At 55.5% G+C, this 11,005-nt stretch overlaps 1 long non-coding RNA gene across 1 annotated transcript; it reads right to left on the bottom strand.

Annotated features, from left to right (window-relative positions):
- Window positions 1–2,637: 2,637 nt before the first annotated feature.
- On the bottom strand, window positions 2,638–7,550 carry LOC143172862 (uncharacterized). The gene is made up of 3 exons (XR_012997426.1): window positions 7,516–7,550; window positions 3,517–5,948; window positions 2,638–3,255 (listed from the first exon to the last, which is right to left on the bottom strand). It is a non-coding gene; the product is annotated as an uncharacterized LOC143172862 (long non-coding RNA).
- Window positions 7,551–11,005: the final 3,455 nt, after the last annotated feature.

Genomic DNA, 11,005 nt, shown 5'->3' with positions numbered 1-11,005 from the left:
CAGCCTGGCCTCCTCTGGCAGCCCTGCAGGCTCCGACAGCGAGGAGGAAGCCGGCACATTGGAGGCCGCCCTCCGCAGGGGTCCCGTCCGGCCCCCATCTGCACCCACCCCTGCAGAGCAGGAGCAGCCCCAGGAGGAGCCGGGGGAGGCGACGGTGGAAGGGCCTTCTGCCCAGGGCTGCAGCCGCAGCCCCTGCGCTCCCGGCCGGGGCATGGACCGCTCGCCCGGGGGGCCCCAGCGCCCCCCAAAGAGGAGGGCCCCCGGCCCCCAGGACTCTCCACAGCCCTGCAAGAGGCCGCCCCGCCGGCAGCACTAGCAGGGCTCCAGCAACCCTGCATTCCAGAAAGAGGAAATAAATTCCTCTTTCTCTGACACAGGCTCTGGGTGCTGCTTTCTCCCCCTCCTCCTCGTGCCTTTTCCCTTTCCCCCCGTGCCCCACCGTGGGTGGCACCCGCAGCAGATGCCAAGGGCAGAGCAGGCAGGAGGGCAAGCTGGTTTTGTCACAGGTCCGATGGGGACCCAACTGAGCATCATGCCCGGTCTCTGCTGGCAGCCCCCGGTGCCCCAGCCCGGTCCCAGTGCCATGAGGGCCATCCCGAGCTCTGCCCGGACAGAAGGAGCATCCTCGGAGCCCTGGACCCCACTGTGGGGACAGCGAGGAGGGGTCCCCCCACTCCGGGTGTGCCTGAGGGGCCTGGCAGGGGCTTCGTCCCCCAGCTGGGAACAGCGGGCTCCACGCCTATGGCCGGAGCACTCCCACCGCTGTCAGGAGGGGTGTGCAAACGGGGCGGGGGGGGCTGACGAAGCTCTTCTCCTGGGGACAGCTCGCCAGTGTGAAGCAGTGCTAAAGTGATGCCAAAATTCCTGTGGGGAAAAAGATTCTCGTGTCTCATTTTGCAGGCTGAGCTTCCTACCCCCTTTCAAATCCTTCCAGTCTGATCCTCGGTCAGCATCTCTTCGTTTCCGTGATGGGAATTCATCAGTCCTTTCAAAGCAGCTTCGCTTGAGAGAGAAAAGGTCTGCCTTGTGGTTCGTGCTTGCACTGCAGTCCTTAGGAAATCACTTGCTGTCAGAAAATTGCAGACGAAAGACCGAAGCTTTGCCAGCTGTGAAGGTGGCCCAAAGAGAAGGCAGTTAGGGGCAAAGTCAGGAGAGTTATTATTGTGTTGGCAGATCTGGTACAAGGTGGGTGAAAAAAAGGACCCTAAAAGATCTGAAAATAGCTCCGCTGACAAGCAGGGAGGGGAAGGTGCAAAGAAAGGAAGAGGTAGAAACACCAAAGGAAGGAAAGGACTATGTGCAGAAGTTGGAAGTAGCATGAAAAAGCGTAAAGGGGTAAAATAATGAAAAAATAAATTTAGGCTGGTATTTAAAAAAAAAATCTACTGCGCTCGAGTTCTCTTACTGTCAATGAAAGGAGTTGGGATGCGCTATAACGTTGCCACCTCCAGCACTTGTCTCTGCACCCCACAGAGTGTGACAAAGCAGGAACCTCTCCGAGGTGGGCAGATGTTTGTCCTGCTGGAGGTGTCTGTGCCGCTGCCGGGGGGGTCGTGTACGTGCGTGCAGAGCTCAGTTTCAGTCATCTTTGGAAGCAGTGAAGAAGCCAGGTGTGGAAGGGAGTGACCTGCCAAGGAACGGGCTGAATAAGCCAGTGAGTTCCCCTGCTTCTAATGCTTCTCGTGTTCAAGAGCTGCTGACAGCACCGGTTCTTCAGCGCTCGCGTCTGGCGTGCTGGTGTATTGGAGGAGCGAGTACCACAGCCATTTTCACTGCCGCAGATGCCCCGTGGATTTGTGACGGTGCAATTGTGGAGAACTTTCACAAGAGGGTGCAGAGAGCCGGTATCTCTCCTGCTGGTTTCAGCAGCTGGCATGCTACGTGGCAGCAGGAATCACGGCAGCGTGCTCCTCTCTACATGTCTGTTTCTTCTCTCCCAGAAAACAGCGTTTTGAACGCTGCTTTGTAACACAGATTCCTTCCTCCTTTGGCTGCGTCTTGGCACTCAGAGGCGCCCAGCTACTTTCACAGGAGGCGTGCGAACAGAGACACATACACAGAATGTGCCTGTTAATAGGTCTCATCCCAGCACGGTGCAGAGAAGCCGCTCCCGAGGGGAACCCGTGTGTACCGCCCGGGAAATGCTCTGTCAGCTGTCTGCCTGTGTCTCCGAGACACTTTGGTTTAGGAGAGGGGTGACCTGAAATCAAGAGGAAGGCATTGGTTTTGACAGAGGAAGGACTTTCTTAACGGCGTCCTCTATTTGCACGTGAACCCATCCTCAGCCTCCCTCGGTGCCCTGGACTGTGTGGGAAACAACTTCTTGCTGTGTTTTTGGGAATGCAGGAATGATTGGTTTCAGCACAGGCAAGACCCGAGAGGCAGAGCTTCTTCCACCACTCTCTTGATTCTGCTTTGCCGGCTGAGGAACGGATGGATGCTCTGGCTTCTACGCCTCTCTTTTGCACCCCAATATTACAGACCAAACAGGGGATCTCAAAACACCCTGCTCCCGAGGACACTTCTTCAGGTTTCTCCCATCTCGGCCACGACCAGCGTCTCCTCTCTAGAGCAGCAGTCACAACAGGGGCACAAACTCAGAAAGCACTGGCATCACCAGGCGGTGGCATAAATCACCCCCCATTTCCAGGCTGCAGGGCGTCACTCCTTCCATACTCTCAATTCCTTCCCGAGACACCCCCAGCTCACGGCCGGTGCCTTTGCCGAGGCATCGCTGCCTCAGTCACCGTCAGCTGCACAGTGGAAAAAGGGAGAACTGGAAGCACCGTGCTCCGTCCCGCGGCTCTGATTGCCCAGATAAACATCACAGCTTGCCGGAAAAAACGGTGAGCAAAGACTCTTCCAGGATAAAATGCAAGATTATGCATTTCATAAGCATTGTGTTCTGAGTAAGAGGGGAGTGCGAGAAGCAGAAAGATTCTGGCAACAGCAAAACATTCCAGAGAATATTAAGCTGCGAGTACTATTCAATTGTACAAAGTCAAAATTAAGGGTTTTTTCAGTACAAAATGTCTCATCCATCTCAAATGGATCTTTTTATAAGATTTGTATTGGAAGCGGTGTTGGCGCTAGGGCAGTACACTCCAGATAGGCCCACAGTTAACATTTCAGTCTGTCAGGACCTCGGGAAACGGTTTCTGCACGCCCGTGCTTTACTCTTGGTTGCACAGCAGAGGGAAGCACGAGGCCCATGACGTGATGACCAGCATGCCCTTCCCCCGCCTTGAGAAATCACTGTGAAAACAGAAAAGAGATGTGTTTATTAAGGACGGAACATTCTTCCACCGTACCACGTAGAGCCCATGAAAACGGGTGGCAAAATCAAATACGTGAGGCAGAATGTATGTGTCGTAAATGTATGGCAAATTTGAGTCACTGGCAGTTAGTAAGGCTGTCGGGTTTTGGGTTGGGCGTCTTTTTGTCCCGGTAGCGCTGTGCCTTAGGTGACAGTTTAACTGCATGTCGCGTGACCGATCTGACGCTGAGAGAGAATACCTGGTAAAGGAGTTTTGGTCTGCAATAATTTCTTCCTTTACTCCAACGCTGTTAGGATTTCCTCGCGTCTCCCTGCTGAGGAAACCGGTAGCTACAAGTTCATCTGAATGCATCTCTACAAAGCCACTGAACGCAGTCTTTTGTACAGAGGAACCTAGTAAATAAACTCGGCTACCGGCAGATATCGCTGACATGACGCAAGAGGACTAATCCTTGGGCAGTTTTCCATTCCTCATACCGGAGGAAAAGTTTACGCTGGGAGTATTGTCAAAGTGCAAAAACGATAGAAAGGCTTAGGAAAATCGTTTTTTGTATCAAAATGGAAGCTCCACCTTCTTAGTGTGATAGAGTCGCCATGACATCAGTTGAGACAGGTACAGTGAGGTAATCCTTAGTTCAAACAACAAGGTTGAAACTAGTGAGACCAGTCAGGAGAAACAGAATGAACATGATGGAAGTAGGACAAAAAAGAGCTTTTCTGACTGACCGGAACAATTCTCTCGCATCCAACAGTATTCCCATCCAAAATCACCGTTAGAAGCTAAAACATGAAGAAATACTTGTAAGCTGAAAATATGGTGAAGTGGACTTACCCCAGCGTAAAGAAGGAAACTAATTCTGAACATTTCCCTTTAATCATGTTAGCCTTTCTATACTTTTGTTATAGATCCACTTCACGGTACCTGTAACAACATTTTTAAAGGAAAAAAGCATTCCAGTTGAAAACGTCTGAGCAAGATACCTGAACAATCTGAAATTCTGATTACTATTTCTGAGTAGGAAGTGCATTAGAGTCGAGTCTCTCTTACGCAAATTTTTAGTTTCAGTGAGTCAAGAACGACCATGGAACGACCAAAATCAATGACCGGAACCCACCCCCAAATTCCTGATTTTTTACAGGAAACGACCCCTCATTAATCTGCAATGATAAAAATTGCAATAATGCAATCCCTTATTATCTGCACTGACAATACTGTATTAGAAGTGGCCTTGATGGTTCTCCTGCAGGCTCCACCAGCAGACCAGCCCGTTGGACCGCGACTTGGGTGGGTGTCATGAGCACAGAGCTCAGCCCAAAGACTCTCAGTCCCGGTTCCAGACGGAATAAATGACTTTGGAGCAGCTGCGAGTTTGGGATACCTGGGGCCACGGGGCTCCCCGACCTGCAAGGTCTGCGGGGACGGTCGGTCCAACACAGCACGTGAAGGCGCCTGGCCCTGGAGCTCAGTGCCGGCAGGGGACCGGCATCGCCCCTCGGGATGCGCGGGGGCTGGACACCAGTGGCGCGGGGGACAAGGACAGCTCCTGGCAAAGGGGATATTCTGCTCCGCACCCATAGGGGCAAAGACCCACGGCAGGGAGTGCCCCTGCGGCCACTGAATAACCCCCACGAAGAAGAACACCTTTCTCGTGAGAAATGACGACTGTTCTTCTCACATACACGCTATCGTAACTATGACCCTTGGTAAAGCAGTACAACTGGCAGGGTGGCAGTGCCAAACCGGGCACGCGGGGCTCGCCAGGTGTTGGCAGTGTCAGCAGGTCTCTGCACAGAAAGAGCACCGGGAGCCCCAGGGCTGCCCCAAGCCTGTCGTGCTGAGTGCTGCATCAGGAGCTTCAAGGGGTGGTGTCCCTTTTTATGAATTCATCGTGTCTGCTGTTGCTCAGCCGAGCAGGATCCCTCCGTGGACGCAAAGTCCCCTCCTGTGTCTCCCCTACAACGTCCCAGGGTCTTCAGCCTGGGCGAACACACCACAGAAGTTGTGATAGGACCCTCTCCACGTTACCCGGGATGGTCGGTGAGGACCATCCCCCCACAGGCACACGCTTTGAGATTGTCTGTGTGAAAGTCCCTGAGCGGTAATCTCCGGCTCCAGTGGTCTGATATAAACACAGTATTTCTTATGAATGGAAAATGAAAGGAGGAGGTAAGGTCGAAAGAAAAGATCCTAGAACCGATCCTTGAGATCCTGGGATTTAGCTAGTGGGACCTGCATTTGCGAAAAAGAACAGAAATGCCCGTTTGCAAAGTCCAAGTAGATGGAGGGAAACCCCTGAGACCCTGAGCTCTTCCACGGTCTGATCCCGGCCACACCTGGGCTGTCACACTCGGCCAAGGAGGGCTGGTACAGGGTACTCCCGAGGGAAACAGTAAAGGCTTTTGTGATTCACTTAGCTACCCTGTTCTGATGGCGCTGAAAGGGGCAGGTGAAGGGCAGCCTGCTCGTCCCACGTGAAGAGTACGACTTGGCTGTTCTTAAAACAGCAGACATCCCTTCGGTCCTCTGTCAGGTGACTGCTGATCATCTCTCTTGTTACATGGGATGCCCCCTTCTTTTCCATCACGGTGAACTTCTCTGAGTGGTCTCCACGAAGCTCCTTTACTTCGTATTGCCCTTCTTCTGACCTCCCGTTCCAAAACATTCCTAGACCTGAAATAATAATAATAATAGCAATAATAATAATAATAGTAATAATAATAATAATAGTAATAATAATAATAATAGTAATAATAATAATAATCCCAGCCAAGCATGTTTCCTGGGATGTGTCGCAGAGGAAATGAGCTGTTTAATTACACGTGTGAAGAGAAGGCAAAAAAAGGAAGAAGGAGGCTGATACGTAGAGAGGCTCAAAACACAGAGGACGCATTCTCTCTCAGGGCAGGGCTCATAGTATTCGATGAGTGATTTAGCTGGCTTAGCAAATGCAGAAAGGCACTGTGGATCAAAGGCTTCAGCCACGCTTTCAAGGGCAGAACTGCCAACATGTCGTGCAGCACTGAAACATCATTTCTAAAGCACGTCGACAAGCCAAATCCTGTGTCTCCGTTGTTCGGAGCCGGTACGGGCCTTCAGGTGTCTCCCTCAGCACCTGCCAGCGGTGCTGCTCCCCCGGCACGCGTGTGCCTGCAGAGAAAGCTGGTCCTCACTTGCACCACGGAGATCAGCAGCACTCGGCCTATTGGTACGGACAGCGGCAAGGCCAGAGCTACCCTCGCTTTTATTGCTTGCCTTGCCCTAGCAGCTGTGTGTGAATACACCTGCGCATCCATCACGCCCTGCCGCAGCACGCAGTCGTCTCCCAAACGACAACCAACTCCGCAGCACTGCGAGACAGCGGCAGAGAAGAGCACAGTCGGGGAACACCGTGGCAGAAACATGGTGTCCGCCTTCGCTGACTACCGTCTCCCCGTGGGCCGCTCGCGGGAATCGCCGCTCTGTCCCCACTCTCGGCGCAAAGACAACCCACGCGTGTCCGCTACAGACACGGCCGGACGGCACCGCCGGCTGCCCCGGCAGCCAGCCGGGGCGAGGGGAAGGTGGTTGCTCCCCACGGGACCCCGAGCCCAGGCACCAGCCAGGTGCCAGCCTGCGCGGCTCCACCGACGTCGGGAGCCGAGGCGGCGGCGAGGGACCCCCCTTTCAGGGGGAGGCTCCGCGCGGAAGGGCCGCGGCCGCAGCACCGCGGCGGGGCGAGGGGCCGCCCGGCACCTTCGCGGGGGGAAAGCGCCCCTCCGCAAACGGACCGCGGTCACCGCGGCGCTGCCTCCGAGCACGCTCCTCGCCCCGGCGGGCCACCCCTCGTCCTCCGCTCGCCACGTGGCCACCGGCGAGCCCGCACGGCCCCCGCCTGGCGCCGGCGCCCCGGGCTCTGCCCCCGCACTGCTTCCAGGGCGTCCCGGGGATGCCGAAGCTGCCGAAGACAAACCCGTACGCTCCCGCGTCCCGGCCCGCCTCGGCCCGCGGAGACGGGGGGGAAGCAGGAAAGCAGCCGCGCCGCCCCGGCTCCCGCAGCCCAAACGCCCCCAGGGCCGTGCCGGGCTCCCGCCGCCTGCCCGAGCCCCCCCGGGACGCGGTGCCGCACGGCCGGGCCGGAGGCACCTCCGGCGGCGGGCTCCCACCCGGCCCCCGCCGCCCACCCCGGCCCTCCGCACCCCGCGCGGCCGCAGGGGCAGCCCCCGCAGCCGGCCCCCCGCACCCGCCCAGCCCGGCTCACCCCGCGGTGCGGTGCGGTGCGGCGCGGCGCGGCGCGGCGCGGCGCGGCGGCCCCGCTACGGGCGGCGCTCTCCATGCGGGCGGGCGGGCAGCGCCCGCCAGCCGGGCATCCTGGTCCGCCCGCCCTCCTCGGCGCGGCGGAGAGGGGCGGGGGCCGGGGCCGCCCTCCCTCTTCCCCTTCTTCTTTTTCGCCCCCTCTTTCTCCCTAACGATGCCCGGAGGATAACCGGCGCGGCTGCTGCCCCATCGCCCGCCGCTCCTCCTCTGCCTCCCCGTGCGCCGGAGCCGGCCTTCAGCCCCCCGCCCCGGCTGCGGAGCGGAGCAGAGGGAGGGGACAGGGGCCGGCCGGGGAGGGGCGGGCGGAGCGGCGGGCGAAGGGGAGGGGAGGGGAGGGGAGGGAGCGGGATCCCCCCGGGCACCGCCGCGGCTTCCCCCCGCCCGGCCCGGCGCCGCCGTGCCCCCGGCCGGCCCCGGCGCCCTCCTTTGTGCCGGAGCCACCGGTCCCCGGGGCTTTCCCCGCTCCCACACGCCGCGGGGGCGGGGAGCAAGGCGCCCCCCCACCCCGGGGACCCTTCTCCCTGCAATTCGGCGATTGCCAGGCAGAGGCTGGGCGCGGTCCGGCAGCCCCCTCCCGCCGTTCCTCCCCCGGCCCCCGCCGGGGCGAGCACGCAGCTCCAGTGCCTTCACCCGGCATCACCCCAGGCCGGACTGCACACCCCCAAAACCAGGGGCGGGGAGGAGAAGGCACCCAGGGAGCAAAGCCGGCACACGGAGGGATGAGGTCTGGGTGAGCGCTGGCAGCGTTGGCGCCCCTAAGCCCAGGGAGGCTCTGGCTTAGAGGACCCTCGCAGCCTGGAGCACGGGGCATGCCCAGGGCGGCAGGGTGGGATCCCGGCCCTGGTGCAGGCCCTGGCGGCGCTGGCGTGCCTCCTTCCCCCGCGGCTCATCGTGCAAGCGCCGGGCACCAGGCGGGACTGCTGACCAAGGCTGCTGCACCGCGTTGTGGGCCCGTACTCACAAACCGTGCATTGCCCATCGACCTGAGCAGCTCTTGCTGCGCAGGAGCTGCCGGGCCACTCTGAACTCACGGTACCCGACACAACCCGTCCTCAACAAACTGTCGCTCGGGAGCGCAGTGAGAACACCGAGAGTAGCTTGCGCTTGCTCTCTGTTAGGCTCGGCTTTGCCTCCAAGTCACAGCTATGTTACTGTAAGCGAGAACGGTGCCGCCCCAGCTACTTACATGTAAGCCAAATTCCTAGCTGGCAGGGCAAAGAAAAGGTGGCCCGGGGGTTATTCTACCGCAAATGAGCGCAGAGTCCTGGCTTCCCACGAGTGCGTGAATTCCTCTTGCCAATACGCCTTAACTGTAAAATGGAAAAAAATAGCATCCGCAAGCTAGAGTAAATTGGGAAAACGCAATTTTTATCTGTGGAGCAATGGCGTTTCATCCCTCAGTTGCCACGGTAGCTGCAGAAGCGTTTCTGGGTACTTCATTCCCCCCCCATTTCACAGGCGGGGAGCACAGTGCCACCTGGCAGCGAGGTGGCTTGCCCAAGGTCACCAGAAAGCCCAGACTGCGTCTCACCAGCATGCATCACGGGCCACATGGACTGAGGGGCACAAGCAGACAAGTAGTGTAAAGTGATCCACTTAAGGCTAAGAAGTGTTAAGTTTTGTCTGCTGCAACGCAGAGGAAAACACATTTGTGTATCCAGAGCTCTTTTCCTTTGTAAGACATCGGGAGCACAGGCACAGCCCACTGGAGACGTCTCAGTTGCGGAAGAGAGGTGTTGCTGTTCATTTAAGCAGTGCAACAGCATGGGCAGCATTGGTCTGATCATACCCCAAGACCGATATTTACCCAACAGATCAATCAAGTTAAGTTAAACTGAAGAATGACTGCTTGGAAACTAACATGAAAATGTCTTCTTTGCAGCTCCATATCCCTGCAGTTTCATCTTTTCTTTCACGCTCTCTATAAGAGAAGTGGTGTCTACTGCCCTTGGTGGATGTGGAGGAGGCAGAGGGAAACCAAAACACCAACATGCCTTTCTGCCGTTTCCCCACTTGGCATCATCAGCAAGCCTAGCAGAAGCAGACCAGGACGGCAGGATTTGGTTTTCCTCCTGCTTTTTGGTCATATGGGTTTCTGACCTGCTTGTCATTTCAGGGAAGCTGAGCAGGGCATGAGGTTTTCTTTTCTAGTGTGGGTGTTGTGTGGCCCGCGTGGAGCTACAGCAGTAGCAACAAGGGCTATTTTTAGCCTAAAGTAGGCCAGGCAGTTCCAGAAGACATATTAATAGGAGGAACTTTTGAGAACAAAACAAGCAAACAAAAGAGAAAACAAACTGAGAAATGTAAACAAGAATCATCTTTTACCAGAAGCACTTGCTAAATAGTAAACAAGTAGAAACTGCATCCTGCCTCTCAGGGGACATAACCCCATCCCACAAAACCCAAACAAATGCAACCTCTCAACAGTATGTGTTGCCTTCAGAACAATCAAAGTATCTTGTTTTAGCACCTTATATCTGGACCGGGATTTTTAGAGATGCCCAATTCAGCATTTTCCAGTATGCATTCATTTCCCAGAAAAAGCATACCTAGCCCAGTAATTTAAATGGATATTCATCTCCTTCTTAGAGTTCGGTACACATCTCTGTTTTGAATCAGAGTGTAGCTGATACTCAAAGTGCATTGCAACTGGTTGCCCAACTTGCTGGGAGAATACCTGCCCACATTTGTTAGTGGAATCCTGTGGGCAAGGTGCTGCTTTCTGTGTGCAGCTCTCTACAGTAGGCAGAAAAAAGAAGTGAGGATATGTACTATAGAAGAAAGATTCATTTTTTACTGCTAAAAGCAACAAATTTTAGTTTTCGATCAATGATAATTCAGTGGGGGCATGGATATCTGTCAGCTCCTTCATCTAGTATTGGAGGTGGAAGAATACATTGCAATAATTCAGCAGTCTGTAAATCTTCGGGGAAGAATGAGTGTAACGACATTCACCACAACCGCATGTGTACTTCCCACATGGACTCATATAGCTGGTTTTTACTGATTTTTTTAGCTCCTGGTAGTAGTTTCTCCTCCTCCCAGAAGGAGTCCCAATAAGACATCTCATGTTCTTGTTAAAGCGTGAGTCATTCCATTGAAGCCTATTGCAGGACACGTTCAAAGCTGTTTGCTTGCCTGAGTGTTTGGGTAGATCCTATCCAGAAATCCAGAACTATCTGTGTCACCGTAAGCCTTTAAGAACTGAGCTTGTGTAGCACAACATATAGATCGGAAGCAGTTTCCCCATCGTACAGGGGATCACAATGAAACTTCATGTCTCTATCGGGAGACATATGGCTACCGAAGTTCTACAATCATACATTATTCCATCATGTCTTCCAGTAGGATGCTCATAGTGACAACAAAAGTGTTTGCTATGTTTAGCACGCGTTTGCTTGCTGTTAATTTAATGAGATTATTTCCTCAAAGAG

This window comes from Aptenodytes patagonicus, chromosome Z (assembly GCF_965638725.1).
Source record: "Aptenodytes patagonicus chromosome Z, bAptPat1.pri.cur, whole genome shotgun sequence".
NCBI classification, from domain to species: domain Eukaryota; kingdom Metazoa; phylum Chordata; class Aves; order Sphenisciformes; family Spheniscidae; genus Aptenodytes; species Aptenodytes patagonicus.
The sequence above is the reverse complement of the archived record's forward strand: the minus strand, read 5'-3'. Positions and strand labels throughout refer to the sequence as shown.